This window comes from Giraffa tippelskirchi, chromosome 11 (genome assembly GCF_054371585.1).
Source record: "Giraffa tippelskirchi isolate mGirTip1 chromosome 11, T2T-mGirTip1v1.2.pri, whole genome shotgun sequence".
NCBI lineage: Eukaryota > Metazoa > Chordata > Mammalia > Artiodactyla > Giraffidae > Giraffa > Giraffa tippelskirchi.
In genome coordinates this window covers 37,204,233-37,221,911 of record NC_137285.1, presented here as the reverse complement: position 1 = coordinate 37,221,911, position 17,679 = coordinate 37,204,233, and positions in this window count along the sequence as shown.

The window sequence follows — 17,679 nt, the reverse complement described above, 5'->3', positions numbered from 1 at the left end:
ATTAATCCAATGAAATAGGGATGAAAAAAGCAGATGAAGGTGACATTTTTAAAGTACAATTTTAGAAAGATATGAAAAATAAGAAATGTAAAATACCAACAAAGGTCCATCTAGTCAAAGCTATGGTTTCCTCAGTAGTCATGTATGGATATGAAAGTTGTACTATAAAGAAAGCTGAGCGCCAAAGAATTGATGCTTTTGAACTGTGGTGTTGGAGAAGAATCTTGAGACTCCCTTGGACTGCAAGGAGTTCCATCCAGTCCATACTAAAGGAGATCAGTCCTGAATATTCATTGGAAGGACTGATGCTGAAGCTGAAACTCCAATACTTTGGCCACCTGATGGGAAGAACTGACTAATTGGAAAAGACCCTGATGCTGGGAAAGATTGCTGGAGGAGAAGGGGATGACAGAGGGTGAGATGGTTGGATGGCATCACTGACGTGATGGACTTGAGTTTGAGTAGGCTTTGGGAGTTGGTGATGGACAGTTAAGCCTGGTGTGCTGCATTCCAGGGGGTCGCAGAGATTTGGACACAACTGAGTGACTGAACTGAACTGAAAAAGACAGCTCTCAGACTCTACCTGGCACTTAGAGTACTTTTTTTAAGAGCCATCGAACTGTACATAATTTTGTTTTTTTGGTGCACCTTACAGCTGTAGGATCCCCCACTAGGGATGGAACCTGTGTCCCCTGCACTGGAAGTGCAGAGTCTTAACCACTGGACCACCAAGGAAGACCTTAGAGCACATTTATTAGCAATGCAATTCTTTCATCCTTACCAATATTCTTCAGTTTGGCCTAAGGCCTTTTAAGAAGAATTTTCTTAGATGATAGAGTACAACTGTTCATTGCCAAGTATGGCAATGTCAAACAGTGTCATAATTTTGCCACTACAAGCAACTATTTATGATAAATTTTGAAAATAACAATAAAAATATTGTTTATCTTAATAGTGTCATTTTAATAGAAATAATAATCCCATATCTTGAAATGAAATTGCCAATGCTTTAGAAATTATGATGTATTTTTTAAATGATTGCCTCAGTTATTGTTTTATGTGTGTAATTCACCAAGATTGAATATTTTTTAATTGTCTGCTTTTTTCAATAGCAATAATTTTGTATTGGCACTTGGAAGCAGCATTTATGTGAGTCTGAGAATTCTCTGGAGGTTCCTTAGTGTGGAATATATGAGTTATAAATTTATCTTTTCACTTAAAATGTTTGTTTTTTTTTCCCAGAAGACCATGCTTTGGATAATCTCTTATCTAAGGATTCCATATTCATGTACAGAGTCCTGACAATTTCCCATTGGTTAGGAATTCTCAGATGAGCAACAATTTCCGCCAGCAACTGGTTGCTCAAGGAAGCCTCTAGTGTGTAATAACTTTGTACCATCTCTTGTTAATGCTCTATTCCCTATTTTAGCCACAATTTCCCTTGGGAATGACATTTTACTCGGTGTTGTTAATTGAATGCCTCGTCAGTGCAATGCAATAACCATATGGGAGAGAGCAATAGAAGAAAATATTTCCTCATCCTTAAGGAGATTATATGAGGGATTCATACAGGATACATGACATGTGGTTTACTCGATGTCTTAAGAGGATGCTATAGAAATTCAAGAAGGAATGCAACTTCCTACATTTGAATTAAGGTGCTTATAAAATGTTAAATTAGTTCTTGTCCCTTTTGGGACTATTGCCTCCATTCAAGTATTTCCCAAACTAAAATGTTCATTAAAATCGCTTACAGAGGATTTTTAGCTTAGAGATTCCCAGGTCTCACCTCCAGAAACTTTTATTTGGTAGTTCCCCAGGCAATTCTGATAACTGGCTAGGCTGGAAACAACTGCTAGAGATAATGTGAACATTAATAGAAAAACTTGTTTGACCAGAAATAAAAAATAACTCTGCAAGGTTCAACATATTCAGTTACATACAGAAACAAGTCCTCGTATTTACATATCTAAACATGTCAAAATAAAATTTCTGTATCTTCTCTCATTAATTACTTTAAATGACATTTTAAAGATTAATTTTTTCCGGCTTGGTTATCTTGTTACTTTCTACTGTTTTTTATCATGTTATTGTAACTTTATACAAAAACTCCTCTCCAAGAATGTTCAATGGACTGACATCGGGAAGTATTAAACCACATATTTTTATTTATAGACATAGAAAGGTGGAAGCTTTGTATCACCTATGACATTCTTAACAAGAGAAAATCTATTCCAAATTCAGTTCCAGTTAACAATAATGTAAAGCCTATAGTTCTCTAACTCTCAACACAGATACAGAGGAAGAAAGGGACAGAAGACAAGAAAAGTATAGAAAAATGGAAAGGAAAAAGTAGTATTGCTAAGAGATTATTATGGATTGCTAAAAGATGTTTATAGATTGCTAAAAAAAAGTAGTGAAGTGTATTTTTACCCAGAAAAAAAGGAGTATTTATTACACACTATATGTTAATAGCTCCAATTTTAAATGGTATAAAAGGAAGTCTTATCCCCAATAACCTTCTACGGTGCCCACGGGTGCTGAAATGAAGATTTTCCACAAGGGTAGTTGCTTGTATCATTAAATAGTGACCGCTTTCTCAAACTCTCTGGTTTAATTTTTTCCCTGACATGGTTGAACTAGCTCAGCAGACACATTTTGGAAGCAGATTTTGTGTCCTTTAAAAGCTCTTCTTCAGGATCATGACACAGTATTAATAAATTCCATCTTGGTTTTCCTCTTTAAACGCTGACCTTTGAACTAAGCATGTATGTGTGCAAAAATAATTGTAGAAGGCACAGTCAGCCTTATTAAAGCCTTATTAAGTTAGCAGTGTGCAAGCGACTAGGGTCAAGGACTTTTTTATTCCTTATCCTTCATGGATTGATAACTTTGTAAGGTATCATAAGATGAATATCTGAAAAATTAAATATCACTAGAGACATGAAACACAAGCCCAAATTATTTATTATGTGATTCCCAGCAGACATAAAACAATGCTCAAAGTACTATAAAAATTTCTAACCACTTACTCTCAAAGTCTGTACTTGTCTGTGGGTTATTTCCTGTCATTAACACTGTAATTGTTAAAAAGACTTTCAATTAAATACTCATCTATTGCGGTCTGTGTACCTTTCTTCCAAGCAAAATCAAATGCCAGCACTCTCATATACCACCCCACCCAAAAGCAGCTTCTTCTGTTATCTAAGGACTCTATATCTTTGCTTTTGTACTTCCATTTCCTGACATAAGCAACCTTCCCATTGGAAGCAAACGTTAATTCATGATTGAGGTTCAAGCAGAGAAAGGCCTTTTCCATTCCCAGTTGAGTTGAAATATACCCTGGTGCTGGTCCTTGTCTAACACTGCTAAGCTCCCTCGCTGGGGTACACACACTTGCCAACTCAAAAACTCTTCCAGTTTGATGATGTCATGCCCAATACCAGAAAACTATGGCTAAATGAGTGGAAGGTGGGGTAAAAGAGAAAGAAGAAGAAACTTTAAGTGAGAGCATACATACTAAAAATACTTGAAAGATGATTACATGAAACTATTTTGAATTTGAGATCTTTTCTTTATATATTTAATATCATTCTCTCCCTGAATTGCTATATGTATTTATGTGTGCCCTGCTCAGTGAGATTTCTCAAAATCCTTAGTTTTTAAAGCATTTTATTTCTGCTATACCTATTTAAAGGCTTCCCAGGTGGTTCTAGTGGTAAAGAACTCTCCTGCCAATGTGTGTGTATATGTTAGTTGCTCAGTCATGTCTCAATCTTTGGGACTCCATGGACTGTAGCCTGCCGGACTCCTCTGTCCATGGAATTCTCCAGGCAAGAACACCGAAGTGTATAGCCACTCCCTTCTCCAGGGGATCTTCCCAACCAAGGGATCGAACCTGGGTCTCCCACATTGCAGGCAGATTATTTACAGTCTGAGCCACCAATGCAGGAGACATAAAAGACAGGAGTTCTCTTGGACAGAGGAGCCTGGTGGGCTACAGTCCAAAGGATCACAAAAAACTTATCATTATTAAACACAGGGCATACATCTGCACAAAACATTTCTCTTTCTTCCACCTGGTAGCTTAGGCAGCCCTTTTAGGTGAGCCCCTCTTGGAGCAAGCACATGCCTGCCTAAGCTCTCCTAAATGCAGAGCTGGGCTGCACATTGCCACCAGCATTCTCTGATGACATTGATCGCAGCGGTTGCTCTTTTAGACCCAGCCTGGTCACAGTAAAAAGGCAGGTGTGATTACAATAGGAATTGCCACACATGTATAATTCGATCCGGATTTGGCGTGTCCTCATCCCCTGCTGGAAATCGGTGCACGGGCTTTCTGTCAGCCTTCTGGATCTCTCACTCCACTGGGGCCAAGAGTGTTTATAGTCCCTCTTGGATGGACTTGGCAGCTACAGAACTCAGCACCAAGCTGTGAAATACGTGTGGCCAGCAGCAACTGTGCCTGTCTGGCTTTGAGATGGACATTTCCCCCACAGGTTTTCTCTTGCTCTGTAGGTGTTTTCATTTTATTTTATTTTTTGCATGTTAGAAAGAGAAAGATAGACTAGAGAGAAATGAACAAGGGAGGTGCTCCATCTGCCACAAAATCTTGAGCACAGGAAGCATTGTATATAAATGTATTCTTTTCTCCCCTAGCCATGTTGAGTCATAACATTTTGTGATAAATCATTATATTTCTTTAGATTCACTTTCCTGGCCTCTCTTTGCTCTTTCCTTGTTAAATGGAAATATGCTCCTCAGTTATATGGCTTTTTTACTAGTTGTTTATTTTACCCTTAATGTTGGCAGACTTTACACATATACTTGGGCTTCCCAGGTGGCTCTAGTAAAGAACCTACTTGCCAATGCAGGAGACATAAAAGGTGCAGGTTAGGTCTCTCGGTTGGGAATCCCCTGGAAGAGGGCATGGATCCCCTGGAAGAGGGCATGGCAATCCACTTTAGTATTCTTGCCTGGAGAATCTCATGGACAGAGGAGCCTGGTGGGCTGCAGTCCATGGAGTCACAAAGAGTTGGACACAACTGAAGTGACCTAGCATACACACATGTATACTCATCCTAATGCTTCTAGATTTAAACACAAAAGAAAAAAAAAGTCATGCTAATTTTTAAGGCCATGTCTACTACTTTTCCAAATATTATGGTTGAGTCTCAGCCTGTCCATTCGACCAGTATTCCCAGTATCATGCCTCCCTCTACGAAACAGCTGAAGCACCACAAGACAGGAGACACAGGAAATAAGTAAAAGAGTCCCCACCCTTTCTGTCTTGCTCTCTCCAACCATTCATCAATGTGTATGGCCAACTCTAACCACCCAAATGGCCAGCCTATTTTATGACATGCTTTCCTTTTTGCTTTCAAATTGCTGCTAATGTATTTTAACTTTGGCCTCTCTAACTCAAATCAACTCTCAAAAGTGAGAAGATCGATTCCTATTATCTTTACGATGTCTATTCATAAGAGCCTATTCATGCTCAATGCCAGCTTATGAACTGGTCATCCAATGACATCTTCTCAGAATGTTCTTTATGATATAACACTGAGCTTCCTTAAGTATTGAATTATTGGATCATTGGCTCATGATCCAAAAGCATTTTTAATTTTAATTTTGATCAGAGGCAGAATATACAATAGAAAGAATTGGGCTCTGGGATCAATGATTCTTCCTCTACTCATATGGTACAGAATCTCACATGAGTCTCTTATCTGCTCTCAAACTCCTTCACTCAGCTATAAAAGATGACTACTAATTCTTAGAACATTGGATCCAAAAAGAGGTTGGTGATGGAGGTTGCAAGTTCCACCAAATTCCATGCAGTGTTTGTTACTCATGGTCATTCTATTCCTACAGTCTTAATCATTGGTGGAGATTGCAGTGCAGAGCTCCACACATTGATGGAGGCTCCACAGGGACAACCTAATTCTGAGTTATAAGAGCAGATTCTCTTGAACTTGCATCATGCATGCTCTCCTGAGCACCTGTTTATCCATTGTCACAGTATTATCTGTGCCATGTCAGTGGTTGATCTTGCTTTTCCCTTTCTTCCCATCAAGATCCTGCCTGACTCAGATAAGAGCTATAAGAAGCCTGATTATAGGGCAGGAAGCATTCTGCTGTGGGAGCATGAATGAGGACCTCTTCAACAAACATCCAGAGCCAAAATGACAGTGTGCTTCCCAGAGACAGATCCTCCTTAAAGCTATTAAGTTTGTACTGCAAAGCAGTCCTGATTAAAACAGGCCCAAATAAATCAAGCTAGACAGCACCTTTAGATCTGGCCTTTTGAAATAAACCATTTGCATGATGCTGTATGGAATCATGACATTTTACTCCATCAAAGAGGAACTCAGCCTTCCTCTTACGTTCAACATAAAAATACAGACACAATAGAGTGTGTCTAGGGTATAATAAAGTCCTTCTTAAAAAATTATTTCAAATATAAAAGTCTGAATACTTGAATTTATACATATAATTTCTGTGATCACACTGAATTATTACCTAATAAAAATTCTCTGAAGAAAGCTTAGCATTATAATTAGCATGTATTAAGCATTTCCTATGTGCTAAGCTCCAAGTCCTTTGCAGGCTGCAGTCCACAGAGTTGCAACAAGTCAGACACAGCTGAGCATACACGCCCTCCCAACAGGCTACCTAACTCCTGGTACATCAGTTTCTCCATCTCAGAAAGTGGATGACAACAATGATGCTGTGCTGTGCTTAGTCGCTCAGTTGTGTCTGACTTTTTACAATCCCAAGGACTGTAGCCTGCCAGGCTCCTCTGTCCATGGGATTCTCCAGGCAAGAATATTGGAGTGGGTTGCTATGCCCTCCTCCAGGGGATCTTCCCAACCCAGACACTGAACTGAGGTCTCCTGCATTGTAGGCAGATTCTTTACCAGCTGAGCTACCAGGGAAGCCCCAACAAACAATTATAGTTAGTTTCTATCTCAAGAGCTTACTTTGTGAATTAAAAGAGAAAATATAAGAAAAACTTCCTAACTCTGCCTGCCATTTAGCTGAGCTTAGTAAATTATACACTTTGCCTATTCTTATATCACAAAATCCTCTGGGCCAAGAAGAAACAAGATGAAAAGAAGCAGACTCCTTAAATTACTCCTCCCAAAGTCTCCCTAGGTTCTAAGAAGTGTAGATAAATAATTTGCTTCAAAACTCAGTATAAGTGCATGGTCTGCAGTAGGCAAATTCTCCCAATACCAAGCCTCTTTTGAAAGCTGTCTCTTGCAAGCCCTGCCCCCAGAATGACCCGGCATCTTGAGTATGTGAACACTCTGCCTTAAGGAAAATTATCTCTAGATATTGCACTCCTGGTGAGCTTGATTCCCCTCTATCAACACATTTCTGATTCTGTATAGCTAAAGGAGAAAAATATGACATTTTTTAAGGAGAAGTGAATTTAGCTGGGAGAAAAGAAAAAATAAAACACCTTTGGATAGTTTAATGATTGCACATGGACCAAACAATGTTTTCTCATATTATCTTTGTCTGAAATGAAATCACTTTTGCTAGCAATTGTAGAAAGAGGTAAAAATACTGTCATTGACATTGATGCTTTGACAGGCCTCATCTATTCTTTGTTGAGTAAAGGTATCTTTATCTTCAAAACAGGCTAAAGGGGCTTGTCTATTTTCTATAAGTATTTCATCATATATCATCATTTTCTCATGCCTTCCTCAAAAGGCAAACTTTCATTCCTTCAAATGGCCTAACATTCTAGGAAGAAAATTATTTCTTCAGAAATAACTTTGTTATCTTACCAAAATGTAGCACTATATTATAATTCATATCAATTAGCCACATTCTACAAAAGTGTATGTCTATGAGTAGATAGCATAGAAATATAATATATTTAATAGGATAAAGAAAAGCAAGTTTGGGGTGTAATGACCCACACAACCGGCTAATGACCAGATTGTATGGAAATGTATGTTGTGAGAATTATGCAAATAAATTACATAAAATAATTAAATTATTGATATTATTTCATGTATTTCTATCAGGAGGTTGTAGTGTAAAAGGAATCAGAAACCAACGACAGTAAGATAGGCAGACCCATGACTTCTGGGTGGCAGGACAAAGCATTTGCCTTGACAACAAATCAGTGAGAAGTAAAACAAAAAATGACTGAGATTTACTAAGATGGATTATAGCTAAGATGTTATAAGAAAATTTGGAGATTTACGTGATAAGCTCCCTAAGAAGTTAACTGTTCATTGAAAGACCTGAAATACATGAGTGGTGGTTTAGAGGTGATTTAGAAAGACCTATAACCACAAGGGCAGCTGGAGCTTAAGATCACTGGCGATGACATGGTTTAGACTACTTCCAGCATCTACTTGCACATGGCATGGTCCAAAGGTCATGGACTGCATTCCTTTTCCTTGATTATGTGTTGCCCTTTGTTAACAACTGCCTTATCATTGAAAAGGGAGAAGGTTCTTTGTTCTTAAAAATTTTCTAGAGACACATTTTCTCTTCAACAGCTTATGTTGATAAAAAGACGACATCATAGAGTTTGTAGTAGGGTCCCATGTGTCAGAAGCACCTCTGTGACATGTGACGTTGATGTTCTACTTGCTCATCAAGTCTCGTGGGTCAAGAAAGAAAATCTAACAGGAGGTCCTAAAATTAGAGGCTGTGCCCTGGTGAGTCTGTCCACAGATATGCCATCCAAGTGGAAAGTGCTCTGTGTAAATATAGAGCATATCTCATATGAATTGATATGCTATGCTGTGTGCAGTCATGTCCAACACTTTGTGACCCCATGGACTGTAGCCTACCAGGCCCCTTTGTCCATGAGATTCTCCCAGCAAGAATACTGGAGTGTTTCCTCTCCCTTCTCCAGTGTATCTTCCCGACCCAGGGATCGAACCTGTGTTTCTTGCATCTCCCTCATTGGCAAGCAGATTCTTTATCACTGCAACACCTGGGAAGTCTTATGAATTGATAAATCTATTTAAAATTCAATGTTAAAACTTTCAAATAAAAAGAAATTGTACAGTGAACTGTATGTGTCTGTACAGGATCAAAAACTTAATAGAAAAGAAAGTATTAGTGTCTGTATATCAATTATTATAAGGTGATTTCTCACTAGGATTTCATTTCCTTTTTTTGGCTCTAGTAGAAACTTGTCTTTAATTCTTTGGCCATCAGAATCAGACATCATCAATATAAAAATATTTCTCTCTATAGTTGCTTAGGAGCTCAGAACTGAAAGAAATATATATACACATATATTTTCTTAACAGTCCTCATATAGATTACTTTTCCTAAATCATTTCTACTAATTTCTAAAATAGAAACAGGCTCTAAACTAATGATGTCTAAACAGACGTGGAAGCGTAAAGAATGTTAAGTCTTCTCAGGCATTTTATCTAAGAATTTAAGATAAAAAAACAGTAAAAAAAAAAAAAGTGAACAACAAATCCTTAAAACAGCTAAAAATTCACTTAGATCAAAAAAGCCACTAAAAATTCAGAAAGGAAAACAGGATACTTTGAATTCATATCTCTTAGCCAATTTAAAATAATGCATGTTCTCCTTGAAAATCAACTCGTTATTTTTCTAATACTTTTTGGAAATATTTTTTATCATTAAATATTCTTATTCATTGAATCATTTTCCCCATTTGGGGGAGGTAATTCCCACATGCTTCAGGAAAGTGCGTATACCTGGATCTGTGTGTGTCCTTGTGAGGGATAAAAAGAGAATGAGAAGTCCGTGCCTACCAGTGTCCTACTCAACACCTGGAGGCCATCCACTTGTTATTTAGGAGGTAGCTACTTTCCCTGGCTCCACATAGTCAAAACTTGTTATTCTTGGGATTGTTTTGGTCCTCAAAATACATGAAATACTTTTAAAGTGTGTAATAGTGTCAATAAAATACTTATGTTACAATAATTATGTTATTTAGCAGAAATTATGCTACAGCTACAAGTGACAGACTCAGTGCATGCCTATATTCTAGATAACAGTGATGATAGGATACATATAGGCACAAAGCATATTTTTTAAAAATGTGAGAAGACATTTTGAAATGACTAATTGAGAGGTGCTATTTTACTCTGTAGTAAAAGCCATGAATTTTACACGTAGCACTGCCTTTATGAGGATCCGAGGAGGACCAGACTTTTAATTCATTAGGCGGTATGTAGGATTAGATATGGCTTTCCAAATGAAACTCAAACCCTTCACAAAACATTCTTGGTTTCAGATATCACTAGAAACCACCCCACTGTAGGAAGGGTCACTGAGAGGTCTCCTGAGGTTCACAGACCTTTAAGCAAACTCAAGATGATTTTTTTCCAAGAATAAATGCCAAGTTTTCAGCTAGCCCTAGTTAAGTTTCATAAGAACTTTGCTGGCATGCCAAACCTGGACCAATTAATAATTCTGAGGAAACACTGGGCAAAACTCAGAAGTTCCAGCTGAAGTCCTGCTGTTCTTCAGGTCTCAAATTGTAAATATCATGCAGCTGGTTCAGTGATCATTATGGTAACCAGAAAATTGCCATCCAAAGTTTGCCTTTTTTTCATTGTATGTGTAGTTGATGGCATCTTGGTCAACATTTTCAAGAGATCATTAAACATTATCTTCTCCCAAATATGTCACTGTATAAACCAGTAAAACATAGTACATGCTCATTTACCATTCCAAAATGTGTCTCTCCCTGATACCATAACCACAAATACTCTAGACCAAGGGGGAGGACTCCATAGTTCCAGCTGGATTTAGGCAGTCTGCACAAAGGCAGACAAATTTTTTTGAGTTCAGCCCCCTCGGCAGACAGAGGGTCTGGGGTCATGTGAGTCCGTCTGCACACCCTTTACCCTTAAAATGGTAGGGGTCTCCGTCTCTTACCAGTCATCCACTTTTATGTCTGTTGAAATCCTTAGTAAGGAAAATAAATACTGATGTAGCTGCATTAAGGGATGCAGCAAGATGTCTCTTCCTTTCAGCAACAACAAAGAATGACTTTCCAAACCGCATAGTTTCTCCTTGATATTTGGATGACCCATCAACAAATACAGCCATGTAAACCATGATATTTAACCTTTTCCAAGCACTCTTATCCTTTGTCTTTTTATTTGGAAGAAAAATTAAAGTAGTATGATAAAAAGAATATTAAGATGAAAAATTAATCTTTCAGAGGTCCATTACCACCATTCATTCATTTGGTGGATTTCTACTTTCTCTTTTCATTAAGCATTTATCATTAAGCAAGTATTTTTGTAGGTGTCATCATTAAGTCCTTTTGATTTTGCCTGAGTGTGGGTTATATTTTCAGAAGACATGTTCTTCTGTTTTAAAAATTATTTTATTCAAGAGTTAGTAAAAATATGCTTTTCACTAGCCATAAGTTTAATAATTATTTGAAACTGTTTAAAGTTTATTCATTTTTACTTCATTACAGACTCATAGAAATGTCAGACTATAAAATGTATTACAGAATAATAGAGCCCAAAGACCTCTGATTTCAAAAATTTCTATTTGAACCACATTTAGAGAGGAGAACATGGAAGATTCTCTGTGTCTACTTGAACTGAGGTCTCCTGACCTAGTACAAACACTTTCTACCATACCACATGACCTATATTTACTCCTTATCAGAAGCAAAATGCAAAGGGTGGGAATTATATCATGCACATGACTTAGTGGCTCACTTTTAGTGTGAAAGCCTTTATGTTATTATATGTATATATGTATATATATATGTATATATACACACACACACACACACACACATATGTATATTTATATAAAAATACACACAGTCTACTCTTGAATAATATGGGCTTGGCCTGCATGGGTTCACATATATACAAAATTTTTTCAATAAATACAGTATCTGTATTTTCATTTTACAGATCTTTAAGTTAACTAAGTGAGGAGAAAAGTTTGTGTTGAATTTGAGATCTCAACATGTGGATTCAAAAGAACTAGGATTTGAGTCTTGATCCATCCACACTATCTCAACTTGCTGTCCTTGGGTGAGTCATTTGTCAATTCCTTTGTTTTTGAGGCAGAGGTAGTGTGCATATTTTTAACTGAGTAGGGGGTGTTGGTGTCCCTGTGTGCACTTGTGCTAAATCACTTTCAATCGTGCCCAACTCTCTGCAACCCTATGGACTGTAGCCCGCCAGGCTCCTCTGTCCATGGGATTCTCAGGGCAAAAATACTGAAATTGGCTGCCATGCCCTCCTCCAGGGGATCTTCCCAACCCAGGGATCGACCCCTCATCTCTTAGTCTCCTGAACTGGCAGCAGGGTTCTTTAGCACTAGTGCCACCTGGGAAGTCTGTTGGTGTCCCTAACTACTCCAAATTGTTCAAGGATCAACTGTGCTTATATATTTTATATCAACTGTAAATTGTATATGTCTATATTTCTCTCTTTTACATTTCTAAGAAAGTTAGAAATGTCTTTTCCTTAGTAAAATGAAACAAAAATTATATTTTCAAGTTAAATCTAATGTCTCATGAACACCTCCTATACTCACATTTGTAGATCCAAGTTTCCATAGGTGGCACAAACAGTGATAGAACCAAATCAAATCTTGTCTTACTCTAAATGTCCTGTTCTGTTTAACAGCATACTATTTAATAACCACATATCATGTCTGACCAAGTAGCTACTAGTTAAGGTACTCTGCACCAGTTTTGCAGCAAAACATCACAAAAAAATTACAATAAATGCTCTCTAAACTTCAGTGAAATTTTACTAAAGGATAAGCATTGTTTTAAGACACTAATGTTGACCACCAAAGTTCTTTGTTGGAGGCAAAATTATAACTGAAATGGATTATTAGCAAGAATGTGTCTAAAATAAATGTAGAAATATTCAGCTTTCACATAGAACACCAAATATCTTCACTCGGCAGTTTATTTAGGAAAATGATGTGTTTTCTCAGTCAGTCAGTTCAGTCGCTCAGTCGTGTCAGGGTCTTTGTGACCCCATCTCTGCAGCACACTAGGGCTCCTTGTCCATCACCAAATCCTAGAATTTACTCAAATCTGTGTCCATTGAGTTGGTGATGCCATCTAACCATCTCATCCGCTGTCGTCCCCTTCTCCTCCCGCCTTCAATCTTTCCCAGCATCAGGGTCTTTTCAAATGAGTCAGTTCTTCACATCACGTGGCCAAAGTATTGGAATTTCAGCTTCAGCATCACTCCTTCCAATGAACACTCAGAACTGATTTCTTATAGGATGGACTGGTTGGATCTCCTTGCAGACTCTCAAAAGTCTTCTACAACACCACAGTTCAAAAGCATCAATTCTTCGGCGCTCAGCTTTCTTCACCGTCCAAATCTCACATCCATACATGACTACTGGAAAAAGTATGACTTTGATTAGATGGACCTTTGTTGACAAAGTAATGTCTCTGCTTTTTAATATGCTGTCTAGGTTGGTCATAACTTTCCTTCCAGGGAACAAGAGTCTTTTAATTTGATGGCTGCAGTCACCATCTGCAATGATTTTGGAGCCCCTCAAAATAAAGTCTCTCACTGTTTCCACTGTTTCCCCATCTATTTGCCATGAAGTGATGGGACCAGATGCCATGATCTTAGTTTTTGAATGCTGAGTTTTAAGCCAGCCTTTTTCGCTCTCCTCTTTCACTTTCAAGAAGGTCTTTAATTCTTTGCTTTCTGCCATTAGGGTGGTGTTATCTGCATATCTGAGGTTATTGATATTTCTCCTGGCAATCTTGATTCCAAGCCAGCATTTCTCATGATGTATTCTGCATATAAGTTAAATAAGCACAATAACAATATACAGCCTTGACATACTCCTTTTCTTATTTGGAACCAGCCTGTTGTTCCACGTGCAGTTCTAACTGTTGCCTCCTGAATTGCATACAGATTTCTCAAGAGGCAGGTCAGGTGGTCTGGTATTCCCATCTCTTTAAGAATTTTCCACAGTTTGTGGTGATCCACACAGTCAAAGGCTTTGGCATAGTCAGTAAAGCAGAAATAGATGTTTTTCTGGTACTCTCTTGCTTTTTCGATGATCCAACGGATGGTGGCAATTTGATTTCTGGTTCCTCTGACTTTTCTTAATCCAGCTTGAACATCTGGAAGTCTATGGTTCACATACTATTGAAGCCTGGCTTGGAGAATTTTTAGCATTACTTTACTAGTGTGTGAGATGAGTGCAGTTGTGCGGTAGTTTGAACATTCTTTGGCATTGCCTTTCTTTGGGATTGGATTGAAAACTGACCTTTTCCAGTCCTGTGCCACTGCTGAGTTTTCCAAAGTTGCTGAGATAATGATTGTGGACTTTCACAGCATCATCTTTTAGGATTTGAAAGAGCTCAAGTGGAATTCCATCACCTCCACTAGCATTATTCGTAAGGCTCACTTGACTTTGCATTCCAGGATGTCTGTCTCTAGGTGAATGATCACACCATCATGATTATCTGGGTCATAAAGATCTTTTTTGTATAGTTTTTCTGCGTACTGTTGCCACCTCTTCATAATATCTTCTGCTTCCGTTAGGTCCATACTATTTCTGTCCTTTACTGAGCCCATCTTTGCATGAAGTGTTCCCTTGGTATCTCTAATTTTATTGAAGAGATCTCTAGTCTTTCCCATTCTATTGTTTTCCTCTATTGCTTTGCACTGATCACTGAGGAAGGCTTTCTTATATCTCCTTGCTATTCTTTGGAAGTCTGCATTCAAATGGGTATATCTTTCCCTTTCTCTTTCCCTTTCACTTCTCTTCTTTTCTCAGCTATTTGTAAGGCCTCCTCAGACAACCATTTTGCCTTTTTGCATTTCTTTTTCTTGGAGATGGTCTTTATCCCTCTCTCCTGTACAATGTCATGAACCTCCATCCATAGTTCATCAGGCACTTTGTCCATCAGATCTAGTCCTTTAAATCTATTTCTCACTTCCATTATATAATCGTAAGGGATTTGATTTAGGTCATACCTGAATGGTCTAGTGGTTTTCCCTACTTTCTTCAATTTCAGTCTGAATTTGGCAATAAGGAGTTCATGATCTGAGCCATAGTCAGCTCCCAGTCTTGTTTTTGCTGACTGTATAAAGCTTCTCCATCTTTGGCTGCAAAGAATATAATCAGTCTGATTTCGGTACTGACCATCTGGTGATGTCCATGTGTAGAGTCTTCTGTTGTGATGTTAGAAGAGGTTGTTTGCTATGACCAGTACGTTTTCTTGGCTAAACTTTGCTAGCCTTTTCCTTCCTTCATTCTGTACTCCAAGGCCAAATTTGCCTGTTACTCCAAGTATCTCTTGACTTCCTACTTTTGCATTCCAGTCCCCTATAATGAAAAGGACATCTTTTTTGGGTGTTAGTTCTAGAAGGTCTTGTAGTTCTTCACAGAACCATTCAACTTCAGCTTCATCAGCATTATTGGTAGGGGCATAGACTGATATTGAATGATTTGCCTTGGAAACAAACAGAGATCATTCTGTCATTTTTGAGATTGCATCCAAGTACTGCATTTCAGACTTTTTTTTTTTTTTTTTTTTACCATGATGGCTTCTCCATTTCTTCTAAGGGGTTCTTGCCCACGGTAGTATATTTAGTGGTCATCTGAGTTAAATTCACCCATTCTAGTCCATTTTAGTTCACTGATTCCTAAAATGTTGACCTTCACTCTTACCATCTCCTGTTTGACCACTTCCAATTTGCCTTGATTCGTGCACCTAACATACTAGGTTCCTATGTAATATTGCTCTTTACAGCATCAGACTTTACTGCCAGCACCAGTTACAGCCACAACTGGGTGTTGCTATTTCTTTGGCTCTGTCTCTTCATTCTTTCTTGAGTTATTTCTCCACTGATCTCCAGTAGCATATTGGGCACCTACTGACCTGTGGAGTTCATCTTTCAGTGTCCTATCTTTTTGCCTTTTCATGCAAAGAATACTGAAGTGGTTTGCCATGCCCTTCTCCAGTGGACCACGTTTTGTCAGAACTCTCCACCATGATCCATACATCTTGGGTGGCATGGCTCATAGTTTCACTGAGTTAGACAAGGCTATGGTCCATGTGATCAGATTGGTTAGTTTTCTGTGACTGTGGTTTTCAGTCTGTCTGCCCTGTGATGGAGAAGGATAAGAGGCTTATGGAAGCTTCCTCTTGGGAGAAACTGACTACTGAGGGGGAAAGTGGGTATTGTTCTGATGGGCGGGGCCATGCTCAGTAAATCTTTAATCCAATCTTCTGTCAATGGGTGGGGCTGTGTTCCCTCCCTGTTATTTGACCTGAGTCCAAACTATGGTGGAATTAATGAAGATAATGGCAACCCCCTTCAAAAGGTCCCATGCACACACTGCTACACTCAGTGCCCCCAACCTTGCAGCAGGCTACCGCCAACCCACACCTCCACTGGAGACTCCTGGACACTCACGGGCAAGTCTGGGTCAGTCTCTTGTGGGGCCACTGTTCCTTTCTCCTGGGTCCTGGTGCACACAAGGTTCTGTTTGTGCCCTCCAAGAGTCTGTTTCCCCAGTCCTGTGTACGTTTTGGTAGCTCTATGGTGGGGTTAATGGCAACCTCCTCCAAGAGGGCTTATGCCATATCCAGGTCTACTGCACCAGAGCCCCTGCCCCTGCAGCAGTCCATTGCTGACCCAGACCCCTGCAAGGAGAATTCCTAAGGCAAACTACTTATAGTTTATTTAATTTTTTGTTGTTGTTGTTATTTCAAAAGCTTTAAAAATTTCAATTTATTTGCACTAGTTTAGTTTAGTCACTCAGTCGTGTCCAACTCTTTGGGACCCAATGGACTGTAGCCCATCAGGCTCCTCTGTCCATGGAATTTCCAGGTAAGAGTACTGGAGTGGGTTGCCATTTCCTTCTCCAGAGGATCTTCCTGACCCAGGGATCAAACCCGGGTCTCCCACATTGTAGACAGATGCTTTACCGTCTGAGCCACCAGGGAAATCCATTTGCACTATTATTTGCACTGTTGAGCACTAATTTTTGCTCACTTCTCTTTATCAAGCAGTATCTTTATGAAGATACTGGTTAGGACATTATAAGATTTTTCCAATACTTCAATTGTCTAAAAGAACCAACTTGGGATTATCAACAGTGGATTAAGCACTTTTATAGCACTTCTTGGTGTGACTTACCCTCTTCAAAAGGAGACACTTGGGTATAAGATGGTGGGTGTGAGGTTAGTATTCAGAAGAGAAAGAATTAGCAATGGCTGAATGATAGAAAAATCAATTGGCATCTGTGCTCTCTGACCCCTTTTGTAGAAGAGCCAGTCTAAGAAACTATCCAGGTTGCTACCTACTACCTGTGTGGCCCAGGGAAGCTCGTATTTCTGTTGACCAGTTTAGAGACTGTGAAAAGTCTCCAGCACTCCTGCCTGCCTAACCCACTAGTTTCAGCTGTATGAAGTCCAAATTCCTCATTAACTAGCCTAATACTTTATTTCTCACTGAAATACAAATTGCCTTGGAAAAAGATAAACATGAAACCTTATCATTGCTCCAGAGGTTAGGGAACACTCCCAAGAGCCAGACTGAAGCCTCTGTTGAATATACCAGAGACACTCACCTGCCATCCTCTTTGTGTGTGAGTGCTAAGTTGCTTTACTGTGTCCAACTCTTTTCAACCTTATAGACTGTAGTGTGCCAGGCTCGTCTGTCCATAGGAATT